Here is a 13,886-nt window from a genome sequence, read left to right on the forward strand (position 1 = left end):
GCAATGGCTGAAACATTACTACCAATCCTTTCAGGTCAGGGACAGCCCTGAAAAGAAGCCAACAAACAAGGGTGACAGAACCCCTAAAATCCTGGGAAGTTAGGATTTAGGAGCTGTGCATCTCATGACCTTCAAGGATAGAATAAAGCATGGACCCACATATTTATTTGTGCTGCAGTCCCCTCTGTCTCCAAGCATCCAGGAGATTTGGCCTTTACATGTCTTTTGATGGGCCAGCCCCATTGCAAATCTCTGCATCCACATAGCTGCTTTTTGCTCAGTGGTGGGAGCCAGAGAAATAGGAAAGGACAAGAACACAAGCGCTACTCAGAAGGTCCATATGGTTTGATGTAATAGAGTGGCATGATCCTGTGAGGCGGGAGGACTCTGCAGGGAGCACAAGCACACCAGACACCTGCCTACATAGTCCAAAATAAGCAGGAAGATTCACAAGCTTTGTTCAGAAAAAAGCAAAAGACGACAGGTTGAAAGCTATGCCTAGTATCAAAGCATATCATGGCTTGAAACCCATCGAGGCTGTTAAATACTAAAGGTCAGTGAGCTTAATTAGTCATAGGAATGTCTACCTATGAGTTACCATCAATGGAACATTTGCAATTACCTTTTATGTTTAAACAACCTTGCACAGTGTTTTACATAACAAGGTGTGTATCAATCACCACTCCAGTTTAAATGGACTGTTATAATCAACCACCGCAAGGCAAGAATTCCCTGACAAAATCTTCTGTAGCAGCAGCAGATGCATAACTCTGGGATATTTGCTTCTTTCATGTTTTGTCCCAGAATTAACATGAAGATTTCTGAAAAAGACTGTCTGTGCAGTGATGAAAGATTAGGAGGTTTTTTTTTGTTTTTTTTTTGTTTTTTTTTTTTAAACTGGTGTTGATATGAGAATACGTGCCCTTAGTTAATTTCTAGCTGTACTTCAGTAGGGTTTTATGTTCCCTTTAATGTGTGTGTGTACTTGGTGTTAGCATTCCTAGGGATGCATTAACCGCCAGTGATACCTTGTGCTACCTAGATCCACAGGAAGAGATATAAAAAAAAAAAAAAAAAAAAAAAAAAAAAAAACAACAGGAAAAAGCTAAAATTGCATTAAATATATCTGAATTCCACAATAATAAACTACAATAAAAAAAAAAAAAAAAAAAAAAAAAAAAAGACAAACAACAGGAAAAAGCTAAAATTGCATTAAATATATCTGATTTTTTCATTGCCACTTTCTACCAGCTACCCCCAGTTAGGCAAACCATGTTCATCTTATTTCAAAACACTTAAATCACATTAATGAATTACTCCTTGGGGGGGTTTTAAAAAACAGGTCATCTCCACGAAGGACATGTGGCCACTGTGTTAATCCATGAACATGATGTATTGTATTAACTGCTCCAGTAAGTTTGAGGAACAGGGCCTGGCAGATCAAGGAGGTTATTGAAAACTAGAGGGAAGAGTTAGTTCTGTGTAATAGCAGCTGTTACACAGCACAACTAGAAAAAACACGTATGTATGGGACACAGCACAGTTGCTCCCACTGAACAAGTTACAGGAAGACCAAGACATCTATGAATTGTAAAAAGTCCATTTTCCAGCTAGGGTTACATTTTGGTGGCCATATGCCATTAAAGAGAGTTATATTCTCACCTAATCAGGGCCTCAGTCCAGTTCATCACGTGGGATCATCAGTGTTTGTGCAAGGACCACCAGTGGGACAGCTTGAACCATCTAGCAAAGAAGGTGCTGAGGCTAGCAGCCTGGCCAAATCACTGCCTGCCAACCTTCCCTAACAGGTACCAGGAAAGTCACACAGTTGATTTGAATTTTAGAAACCAAAGGAGGCCTATGGACAGCTACCACTGTGGCCTTATCACTTCACATGCTCATTAAAAAAAAAAAAACATTTATTCCCAGAACTGTACAAGGATGCAATGAATTTACTGAAATCCCCCTCCACACAGTTACATTAATTACACTAATAATGGCAGAGCTGTTAGTGTCCATGCTTTGCACATAACTCAAACTGATTTTGTCTAGTATTCTTATTTTTATAGAACTGTTCTGGGAGGTTTCTGACAAATATCTTTCTATGAAAATGCTCACTTGTCATAATCCAATATTTTTCATGAAAAATTTCCATATTTGAAATCTTGAAACAATTTCTGCCTTGGGAAGAGAGTTTTCTGCAAAAAACCTGTTCTCTATTCCATACAGCCCTTCTGCTCCATTTCATGAAGTGATCAACACTAGTTCCTTCAGATAAACAATCCTGGATAGAAAATACATTTCAGTTTTTGGACATGATGTGTTTACATAATTGGCTCTCATGCTAGTCTAAAGATGTGCTATTTTTGCTACAAGATAGGGTTTGCTGTTGTCTGGCAAAAACATGCCACAGTCAAAGATTTAAAATGATTAGTGGAACTGCAAAGGCAGGAATTTAAGTGGCATTTAACAAAACCACCAAACATCTTAAACCACCTCTCTTATCTCTACTCTAGAAAACCCCAAACCAAAACTAACCTCAACTTACTACTGAAGACCGAAAACCACGCTTGCTCAAACATGCAAAACTAGTATTTACACAGGTTACAGAATACAGAATGATTCAAAGGAAGTGTTGCATTCAGCCTAATATCACTGTAATGAGCAAAGGAAAAAAAAAATACCAGTAGAAGCAGTGGTCAAAACATGAAAGAAATTTTGCACAAAAGTTATGGTTAAAATCTCATACATTCTAAAGATCATGTTTACATTTCAGTTAATTTTCCATATCTTTACTGTACCAGAGGGTAGTCTTTTGATAGTGTTTTTTTTCCTCTCTCTTTTCATACTGAATAAACTTTTATGAAGAAATTTACATTAACAACTATTACATTTTGAAGCAGAGTATTTTCACACCTTTCTACAGGGATAATCATGTGCTACTACAACACTGAAGAACTGGTCCAACAACTTTTAGCATGAAATAGACTGAATACAGAGACTTTGTCTGATCATCCACACAGGCAACACCTTAACAGCAAGATAATTAATTTCCTCCAGTTACCTTACTCTACAGTCCAAGTAAACACAAGATACACTCAATATTTTGTAACTAAGCTAGGTTGGGATTTACTCCCTGCCATTTCCTTCAAATGACTTCAAGTGGCTTCACCTACATTGATCCTGCCAGCCAATTTCCCTCTGTGGTGACCAGCTCACTCAGTGTTTGATGTAGGTTTTGGGTTAATGCCAGCAAACAGCCAAACACCCTAACAAGCTGCTCACTAACTGCCCTCTCCTCTGGGATGGCGAGGAAATAGAAGGAAGGTGAGAAGACTTGGGGATCAATATAATACTTCAACAGGGAAAGCAAAAGCTGCATGTGCAAGCAAGGCAGAAATAGGAATTCATTCCTGGCTTCCCATCAGCAGGCAGATGTTCAGCCACTTCCTCGCAAGGGGCAAGTGGTGGCAGAGTAGGAAACAGAAGGACTTCACACTGTGCAAGTACCACCCGGCAAAAGCCAAAATGTCGATACTTCAACAACACCATTTTAGGTGTTAATTTTAACTCACAACATAGCACCACAGGGCTCCTAAGGAGAATGTTAACTCCATCCCAGCCAGACCAAATAAGGCAGGACAGCTCGCTGCTTGCACTCAACCCCTCTCTCCAATAAAAAGAGTGGAAAATAGGCCAGAGTTGGTTCCTTTGCTACAAAAGAGTTAAGCAGACTACTGGAAAGTAGCAAAAAAAAACATACTATGAGGAAAACACTACAACATTATAGCATTTGCAGCTTAGTTTCTTCTGTTTGCAGACACATCTTTCTTCCTAAATGCACTGTATCTATTTTGTCATAAATCTTATACTCTGAGCAAGGACTGAATATTCAATAGATTAAATTTACATCAATGTATCAGACTGTCCTCGTGCTATATGTTCAAATTGTGATTCGTGAGGCTTAGTCAGACGAAACAAGAAAGGTTAGAGGGAGTTCTTCCTGAGTTTTTAACAATGCTGAAGATTATCTTGCAGTTAAATGGCATAGGTGATTAGTGTTTCATCAGTTTTAATCCTTTCCTAATATTCTGAGAAATTATTGTGTTTGTCTTAATTTTAGAAGACGGTTTTCACAACTAGTTCAATTAAATAGATCTTTTTTTCAGGGTTCAGAACAGCTTTATAAATATGCAAAAATTCAGCTAAGCTGTAACCTATTACTTCAATGCCTACAAGTTTTTGTATTTTCTCCTAATTCATTTTAGGCTCTAATTTACCATGAATATCCAAGAGTTATTTATATTTACTGAGTACATATTGTACTTACAGGCATGAAAAATATAATTTGTCTCATCTAATGAGTCATCATTAGCCTTTGTTTTTACCTTTCCATAAGTAGAGTATTTTTAACATTCAACTGGATTTATTTTTACCCAGCAATTTATATAATTCTTTTTAATAAGAGCAGTCATATGTCAGCCTGTAACTGTTACTGCAACTTATTTTCTGATAAAACATAAAGGAAACTGGAAAAGCTTACATAAAGGAATCATTACATGAGGAAACAAAAATAGTTCTCTATAAAGGCAAATACAACCAAAACTTTTGGATTGTCTCTTTTTTAAACACTTATGAAGCTTTTAGAAAGACACCATTTCTCTCCTCATGAATTTGAATACAACTCTAAATAATCTGGAAATCTAAAGAGATTTAAAACATATTTGGCATAAGAGATCACTCTCCATTACAGCAAATAACCCATGCCCTCAATCCTTTCAACTCACCTGCACCATATATATTAGGTGTGAAAATACATGCATGTGCAGTCTTCCTTGCCAAAAAAAGTTCCCATTAATTGTTAGGCAGAAGCCTCTCATAGGTGAAGTTTTACGAAATGCAGATCTTAGCTAAGTTAAGCTAAAGGAAACATTTTTTTCTGTTCATTCTGTTAACCCCCACCCCTCACTGTGCAGCTAGCAAAGTTACTTTTGAGCTCTGAGAAGGCAGACTTTTTAAATAAATAGGAAGTCCTTCTTTTAACCATTAATGGACTGTTAAGAACCTGGAATAATGAAAAAAAAAAAAAAAGTGCAACTAAAACTTCAAGCTGTTTAAAACCATTTGAAAGCAGAACTGCAACTGACAGTAATGCAGAAAAATAACACCTTGCTTTATGTCCAAGTATGATGCAATTACTTATCTAGTCTCGTATGTTACAGTACTTGCATCAGGTCTCCATTTGTCAGAGGATTAGCTACACCACATTTCTGTCTTTTAGAGCACACAGTTAAACTCTTTACTAAACTGGATATAATGAGCAAGACAAATTTCATAAAAGAAAAAACAAACAAAAAAGCCAAACAGAAAGGTCAGCTTTTTCTATTAAAATTTGGTTTTCAGAAGCACTTACCAAGCTGGAATAATCACTTCATCTTCAAAATAAGCTTCACAACAGTAAGGTTTGAATTGTGGGAGGAGAAAAAAAACAAGGTAATCAAAGCTTACCACCCATAGAAGATGCCAGCCTAGTGGATGTCTGCCTGTTATTGTAATAATAACCTGGCCTGAAGAAAAATTTGAACTGTTCAGTACAATGAACCATTCAGCACACACAGTGGAAGACGGAGGGAAGGTCAGACTGAATCCTTAGATAAATCAGCAAGTGAGGACAAACTTGGGTTCTCACTGATTGTTAGAGAGACCATGAAGCAACAATTCCAGCACTGGAGCTACCAAGAATTACCAGTACTCTTTCAGGTGACAGCATATAGCTCTAAGTGCAGAAATATAAATCTTTATCAGTGCTTTACACTAAGGGAGACTACCTTTAAAGAGGGGTTTTCCACGATGTTTAAATCTCTGTGGAGAGCTTTGTGTCCAGGGATATATCACCATGGATCACAATTTACTTTTGTGCTAGAACTAAACTATCATACTAGACTGAGAAGTGATGATTTGAGGTGCACACAAGCAAAAAAGCTCTGGAGCTCATGTGCTTCTTGGAATGTGTCTGAGGCTTTTACCAGTCCTGGTGATGGGGAGCTACAAGCCCCAGTGCAGCGCAGTAAGGAGGGACCTTGGCTGAAGTCTTGCAATCCAAGTGTGATACTAGACAGAAGGTGAAAGGGCAGCAGCTGAATTCTCCTTCATAATTGGAATACAAAATGCAGAAGGAAGAAACTGTCTTTCCATGGGCATTGCAAAGGAAATTCTCCCAGCCTTTCAAGACAGGCAGGCACACACCCACTGTTAGAATGTAAAGACAGACTAAAAAAAAATCCTGATTTCCATGCTTCGTATATTTACTTGTTCATCTTGTAAATCTCATTAACTGCTTTTATTAATCTATCACTACAGAAATGAAAAATGTGGTTAGGACAAATATTCTACCAATCTCATTAGAGTGTTTCTGACCGGGACAAGTTCTTGATTTCGAGATGAAGCAAAAATACTCTTGTACAGTGTTAAGACCACTGTACAATCCTTTTACAGTAGAAGCAATGAAATCATATATGCAATTGTTTCATCCTCCTCAGAGTTTATTTTGCATGTAATTTTACACAGTTTATACTTCACATCATACATTTATTCCTTCTCTTGAAGAAGGGTGACGCAGACACTTGCCTTGCATTACATTTTGAAACCTGGAACTAATGCCAGTAAAAAAAAAAAAAAAAGAAAAAAACAAACCCCACCCTATAAAACATATTAGATCAATATGATGTAAATTTAACATGTATTAGAAGTTGCTCATTATTTCACTACAAGGAAAACAATCTGGAAAAAAAAAAGATAATCAGTTCCAGTTGGTAAAACCGTTCAGTGTATTTTCTTTAAAGTCTTAGTGTAATAGGAATGCTTTTCTTAGCCCACTACCAAACAATGATCAAACTGATGTAGAAGAAAATGAAGCATGATCCTAAACAGTATTATGGTACCCAACTGCAATGTAAAATTCTGTCACACGGAACATAGCAGACTGGGGATCTTTATAAAGCCCTTTCAGTGTGAACTCTGGAAAAGACTGTTTTCCATCATGCTGCATTATTCTATCCCTTGTTTTGCTTAAGAAGTAAGCCACAAGTAAGCATTCCAAGAACTGTGAATATATTTTCAGTGTTGGCACTGTAATTTACACAATGGTTCACATAGGAAACTGGGTAAAATTATGACTTGGAAATGGTCACGGACATCTTCCTCTTTGGCTACTTTAAAAGTTAGAAAATTCTGATTTGTACAAAAGACATTCATTTCAGAACCAATTCAAATATGTTTTTAAATAAATGGAACAAAATAAAGCATGTCTCATTAATTTGGTATTAATTTTCCAGAATACTCTGCCATACAGTTTCAAATATACAAAATCTTACTCTTTACAAAACAGTTGTAGCTCATGAAAGAACTCACTTGAATAATCTTAGCAGCACTCCAGTAATTAACTACCTTGATTTTACTGAAAAAAAAAAAAAACAAAAAAACACCTTAGTTTGATCACTGAATTTTGAGACTGCTTCTTCATGAGAAGCAATGTTTCAAAAGTTATAAAAGTGCAAGAACATCATCATGTTCCAAGCTGAAAGGCAGCTTCTGGAAATAGTGAAATCAGTATTGCAAGGTCCTGACACTAGTGAAATAAACACAATGGGAAGAATTACAATTTAAGTACATCTTCCAGTGTGGTATCATTGCAGTATGAATACAACACTCTTCTCACTGAACATTTTAGTCATCTAAGTAAGAGTTGTGTCATTTTTTCCCAGTGTAGCAAGCGAAATGCACAGACTAAATGATTTGATCGGGAGCAAATAAGCAACACAAACAATAGCATCAGCAGGTCACCAGTCAATCAGCCTGCTCATTTTGCTCTTCAGTAGTTTTGTGCAATTTTAATTAAATAAAAAATGGCAAAGTACAATACTCTCAGAGGACCTTCTCATCCATTTGGATAAACATCTCTAATTCCATGTTGGACTTCATTGAAGAAGAGGAGCCTCAAATCAGGTCCCACAAACCGTTAAGGCTGCCTTTTAGCCAAAAACTTCTGTTTTATTTAAGCAAACTACTTACTTTTAGTAAGAAGCATTAATATATAATGAACATTTTAATTTATTATCAAAATGAGGACTATAAGAAATTACAAACTTTGCAGCAGGATCACTCTTGATATACCTGATAAACTTCTGTAAACAACAATTTAATTGAGAATATCTGCTGCTTTGCAGTATCTTAAGTGTAATTTTGTACTACCATTACTACAAACCCAACATTTTCCTTTCTGCTTCTTCTGTGAAGTTTCCTCAAAAGAGGTTCTAGCAAGTCAAGAGCTTTGCAATTATATGTGAATATTAATCTTACATTTTAAACACCTAATGTTACTATACTCAGTTTCAGAAAGCTTCCTTAGAGCAAGTTTTGTTATACTTAGTACTAGTACAGCGTGTCAGCACTTCTTCCATGACTTGCTTCTTCAGTAATTTTTTACAGAGAACTTCATTTTGGGATATCCATATTCTGAAGCACAATAGCCACTCTGCTCGGAATGTACACCTAGTAAAAATAATGACAAGAGGAAAAGCTGAAAAAACCATCAACATCACAAGATAAAATTTCTAAGTACCAGTATGTGAAAGCACACACATCAAATTCTAACTGCTAAAAATTTCTCATCTGTGTAGTGTTATAGGTCATTATTAATCACATTTTGCTTTGTTCCCAGCCCTTGAATTACACAAGATAACCTAAAAGTTTAAAAGACGGCTTCACAGCAATCTTTCTTTTCTCTTTAGAAAAAAATCTTACCTTGATATATTTAAAAGTGGTTACCAGTAGAGGGCCTCATATTACTTACAATGACCAATTTCAAAAACATGAGACCACATAGGTCAACAGAACATATAATGATAGATGACAAAGTTTCAGAATACTCTTCTGCTGTGAATTAAAGTTGCCCCAAGGTCTATGATGTCATTTCATACAGGTAAGTACCAGCCACATGACACAGAACTGTATTCTTCTCACTCTTGACATCTATGGAGTTTGAATGTCTGAGTAATAAAGGGCACTCCCAAAACCAGACAGATTCAAAATTAACCATTAAATATCTGCATTTTTCTTACCCCTTTTTTCATTGTTACCATGAAAAAAAAAATAAAATCAAAAGATTCACCACAGATCACAAAAGAACTCGTGGCAGTATATTTTATGTGACATTCCTTCAAGCTGAGTAGAGTCACAATCTGAAGACAAGACTGATACATACTATCTACCAATTACCTTGATATACGATACTCCATCAATTGCCAAGTGTATGAATGTGTTTGCTGAACAAGTTAACAAAAATGCAGTTATAAAAAGTAACACAAGATTGGAGATTATTTGCTTTATTCTGACAATATCCTCTTCTAGACTACCCTTCATTCCTATGGCAAGTCTAATATTCTGCAATTTCAACTATGATATCTGCTAACTAGAGCCTAATGGCATGAAAGGCTTCCATAGTTTTCAAAACAGAATAAAGCGATAAAGCAAAAAGCTTTAGGAAAAGGAGAAAAAGGAGAACAGCTGATCGTCATTGAACCAGACAGAGCTATGTCCAATGCTTCTTGAAAGGCAGTGAACACAGTGATTTCCCCTAAGGTTTCAGTGATAAATAGCTTCTACAAATCTGTGCAAAAGAGGGAAATACTTAATGAAGTCAACTCGCTCAGAATATATAGATAAAGGAGATTTTAAAGTTGTGTATTGAGGAATTCAGCACTCTGGGTTCATAGGGTGAAGTGAGAAGGAACAAATAGAAATAACTTATCTAAGAAAGAATGTATAAAAGGTTACTTCAGTTAAGGGAACAAAACAATAATACGGCCACAGCAATTCTCAGTTATATTCTGATCAATAATATATCACATCCTAGGAGTAAATTACCCCGGTTCCTTTAAAGTCAATTTACATTAGTTGAGAATCTGAGAGCATTGTGAAGCGTGCCACTCCTTTTACTACATTGCCAAGCAGAATTTTAAAACTGGTTTCATCATGTTTTCAGAACTTGTGCAAATGATTGTATTCAAACTCATGACAGATATGTTTTCTGTTTGCCATGAAGAGATGCAACAGCCAGCTTATTGCTTTAGCTACACATCTCTTTTCTTTTTAAATTAAACATGCATTTTAGTGTTTTTGTTTTTGTTTTTGTTTTTTTGTCTTTGTGGGCTTCTTGCTTAATCATAGAAGAGCCATAGAATCATAGAATCATAGGGGTTGGAAGGGACCTCGAAAGATCATCTAGTCCAACCCCCCTGCCAGAGCAGGACCACCTAGAGTACATCACACAGGAAGGCGTCCAGGCGGGTTTTGAATGACTCCAGTGAAGGAGACTCCACAACCTCTCTGGACAGCCTGTTCCAGTGCTCCATCACCCTCACAGTAAAAAAATTTTTCCTGATATTCACCTTGAACCTCCTATGCTCCAATTTGCACCCATTACCCCTTGTCCTATCATAGGTCATCACTGAAAAAAGCTTAATTCCATCTTCCTGACACTCACCCTTTACATATTTGTAAACATTGATGAGATCACCCCTCAGTCTCCTTTTCTCCAGGCTAAAGAGACCCAGCTCCCTCAGCCTTTCCTCATAAGGGAGATGCTCCACTCCCACATACAACATTTTCTCCTAATCTTATCAATTTATCGCAGTGGTCAGTGTAATCACCTGTAAGGCTTAAATAAATCTACAAGAAGCAAGAAAACAATTAGGGTGTCAACAATTAATAAATATTATTGGTCAATTATATTAATAACTATTAAATAGTATTATTAGTTATGCATTCCAATGCTGTCTTTTTTTTTTTAAAGGAAAAATACTAGACAGCCATTAGATAATTCCTGTTAAAAATCAATCAAGATTATTCCTTCCTCCCACCCCAACAGTATTTCCATAAATAATATAGTGTATATGTTCTAGCTTTATTATTCATTTAAACAGACAAAACACAGAATGTTTATGTGAGGGAGAGGGAGGTGGGGAAATGTGACCAATGAGGTTGGAAAGACTGCTTGTTTTTCCTAAAGGTAAGGTGAAATCTGGAAGATTAGCTGCCCAGGATCCCAGCAGGGTTTTCAGCCTTCTCAGCGCAGATTTCCTGCCTCTACTCCTTCCTCTTGAGGCCCTGAACCCCAGAACTTCCTCACCCTTTCCACTGTAGCATTATTCCTTTTCCTTCAGCAGAACTACCTGAACTACTGCTCTTGTAGTAACAAATGCCCATTAATTTATTTCTCTGTCCTTTTCCCAGGCACACTGCTCCAACCATACACTACAGTGTGACAAGTGACACGGAGTCAGGAATACATTACTGACAGGCTAAGTTGAAATGAAAGCGCCTTATTGCATGTTTGAGTTCAGACACTTTCAAATACATGAAAATATGGATAATCCTTAGCTAAAAGCTAATTAAATAGTAAAATTAGGCATATTTTAATTGATGTCTCTATCTGACTTAGATTAAGAACTCTGCTTGTGAATAGCATTTTAATCTATTGTTCTGATTCATATCAAAACACATATGTACTGTACTTAATGTTATAGACATAAATGTGCAGTAGCATACAATAAAAGGCTCACATCCCCAGACACTGAAACAACCATGCTTCTACTGTGTTCCTTATTTCTGTCTTCCCTAAATATTGAGAAAAATGGCAACTACAGTTATCTTTACATTTCCTAGGTAAAGTACCTAGGTAAGGGACTTTTTTCTCCTCTTCTTTTTCTAAGTTATTTAGGTCTAAATTATAATAAAGAATTTTAAAGATAATTCCAGCACATTGACACACATTAATGAAGATAGCTGTTCTGATGTGTTATGATATACATCTGTGACAAACTCCATTCCATTCAGCTTAGCATTCAGCATAACTCCACTGCTCTTCAGCTGGGCTGCTACTCATCAAGTTGGCTTCCAATCCTTACTGTTGCATGAGATTACTCACAAAATTTTTCTTCATTAATTTTGTAATGAAGCTTCTGTTGGCTAAATCCTCAAATTTATCAGATGCATCTGGATTGGACCTCTAACTTTGTATTTATCAACGACTCACTCTAATTCAGTGCCATCTACAAATCTACTAAGGGTATGCTCCATCTCATCATTTCAGTCACTGCTGAAGACTCCAAAAAGTACTGGCCCTGGCAGCAATCCCTAGGACACTCTTCTTGATACCAGTCAACAGCTGGGCACTGACCCTCTGTTTACTAAAACAACAGCAGCCCAGCCAGTTTTTAACACGTCTAATAGTCTTAACCAGTGCAAATTTCCTCAGTCCTAGGTATGAATGCTGCATGAGACAAAGCTGAAAGTCTTACTGCATGGATCGTAGCAAGCTCATGCACACAGCTGAAGTCATTCCATCACAGAAATCAGTCAGGATGATCATGCACACTTTGCCTTCACTAAATCAAGGCTGGCTTTCTGATTGACTCCACTTGTTTGGAAATAGATTCTAAGATGAGGTGGTCCTTGACTTCTCAATGGACTGAGAGGAGAAGCTGACTGGCCCACAGATCCCCGAGCCTTCCTTTTCACTTTTACTACAGCCTCTGTTCAGTTGTCCAAAATTTCCCAACACTACGATTTTTCACAGATGACAGTCAGCAACCTACTGATCACATCACGGAAAACTTGCCAAACATTTTGGCGTATACTATTTACATATAGCATTTTTAAGATGTCCCAAACCTATTGCTCTGCCACTACTACTTTCTTTTCAACCTTGTACTGGCACACAAAAGGGTTTGAGAGCAGGCTTTCACCTTGGGAGTCTGAGGTAAAAATCAGGCATGAAATACTCGTGTACTGTCCATAGTGTCCATCACAGGTTTGACTCCTCCCTTTGTCAAGGGACTTGTCTTTTTTTTTTTTTTTCTCTCCTTAAGGTGCTTTTCCTACTACTATACTTGTAGAATCATGTTCTTGCCACTCCTCGCTATCGTTATCTAGTTTTTTTTTATATATATAGTAGATGGCTTAAAATACATATCTATTCATAGATAAGTATAGTAAAAGTATACAGAAGTGTCCTTACTAAAACCATTATAGGAAATCTAGGTATTCATCATTAAATACACTATCAGAGATATGTAATTTTTACGTTTTTCTGTACCCTAGGAGGAGGGTCTCAGAAGTTTATTCTTGACTTCCCTTTTTCTTTTTATACACTGTTGCTGAATTACACACTTTCAGTTACCAGCTTCAGTTCTACTGATTTCTACTCTTTTAACCTGCTTCTTTCTGATAAGTTTTATTCCATTCATGTCTCCTTCACCATTTCATGAAGCTTACTTGATGGACACGGAAAGAAGTGAAAACCCAAAGTACAGAATACTACAGAGAATAGATTAATAGTTAACCAATATCTTGACTATAATTCAATCAAATCACACTCTGGATCTCTCTTTGTTGCAAGCTTTCTGTGTTCACCTTAAACACCCTTCCCAGCTCTTCCCTCTCCTCCAGGCTCATCCCTGTTGGATAGGGGCTCAGATAGAGGCCCAAACTCCCTGCTGAAAGCAGTGTTATCTGTAAGATCAGACCAAATTACTTAAAGCTTTTGGTATCTTAATGAATTGTCCCTCTGCTTCCTATGCCAGTTTTTTACATATAAAAACTCAGGTCCTCTAAGGTGTCATACAAACTCTATTATTTTAGGGAACCACACATTTGAAGGCTAATGAGGCCTATTATGATGGGAGAGTAGAATATGGAGAAGGGAGAACATTGCATCTGTTTAGGACAGATTTAGCATGACTCAGCTGCCAATGCAAGTTTTTGACAAAGTTAATGTTCAAATGTTTAGTCATCAAACTACCACTGACAGTCTTTTTATTCTCAAT

The sequence above is a fragment of the Merops nubicus genome, unplaced genomic scaffold (genome assembly GCF_000691845.1).
Source record: "Merops nubicus isolate BGI_N331 unplaced genomic scaffold, ASM69184v1 scaffold6166, whole genome shotgun sequence".
Lineage (NCBI taxonomy): Eukaryota > Metazoa > Chordata > Aves > Coraciiformes > Meropidae > Merops > Merops nubicus.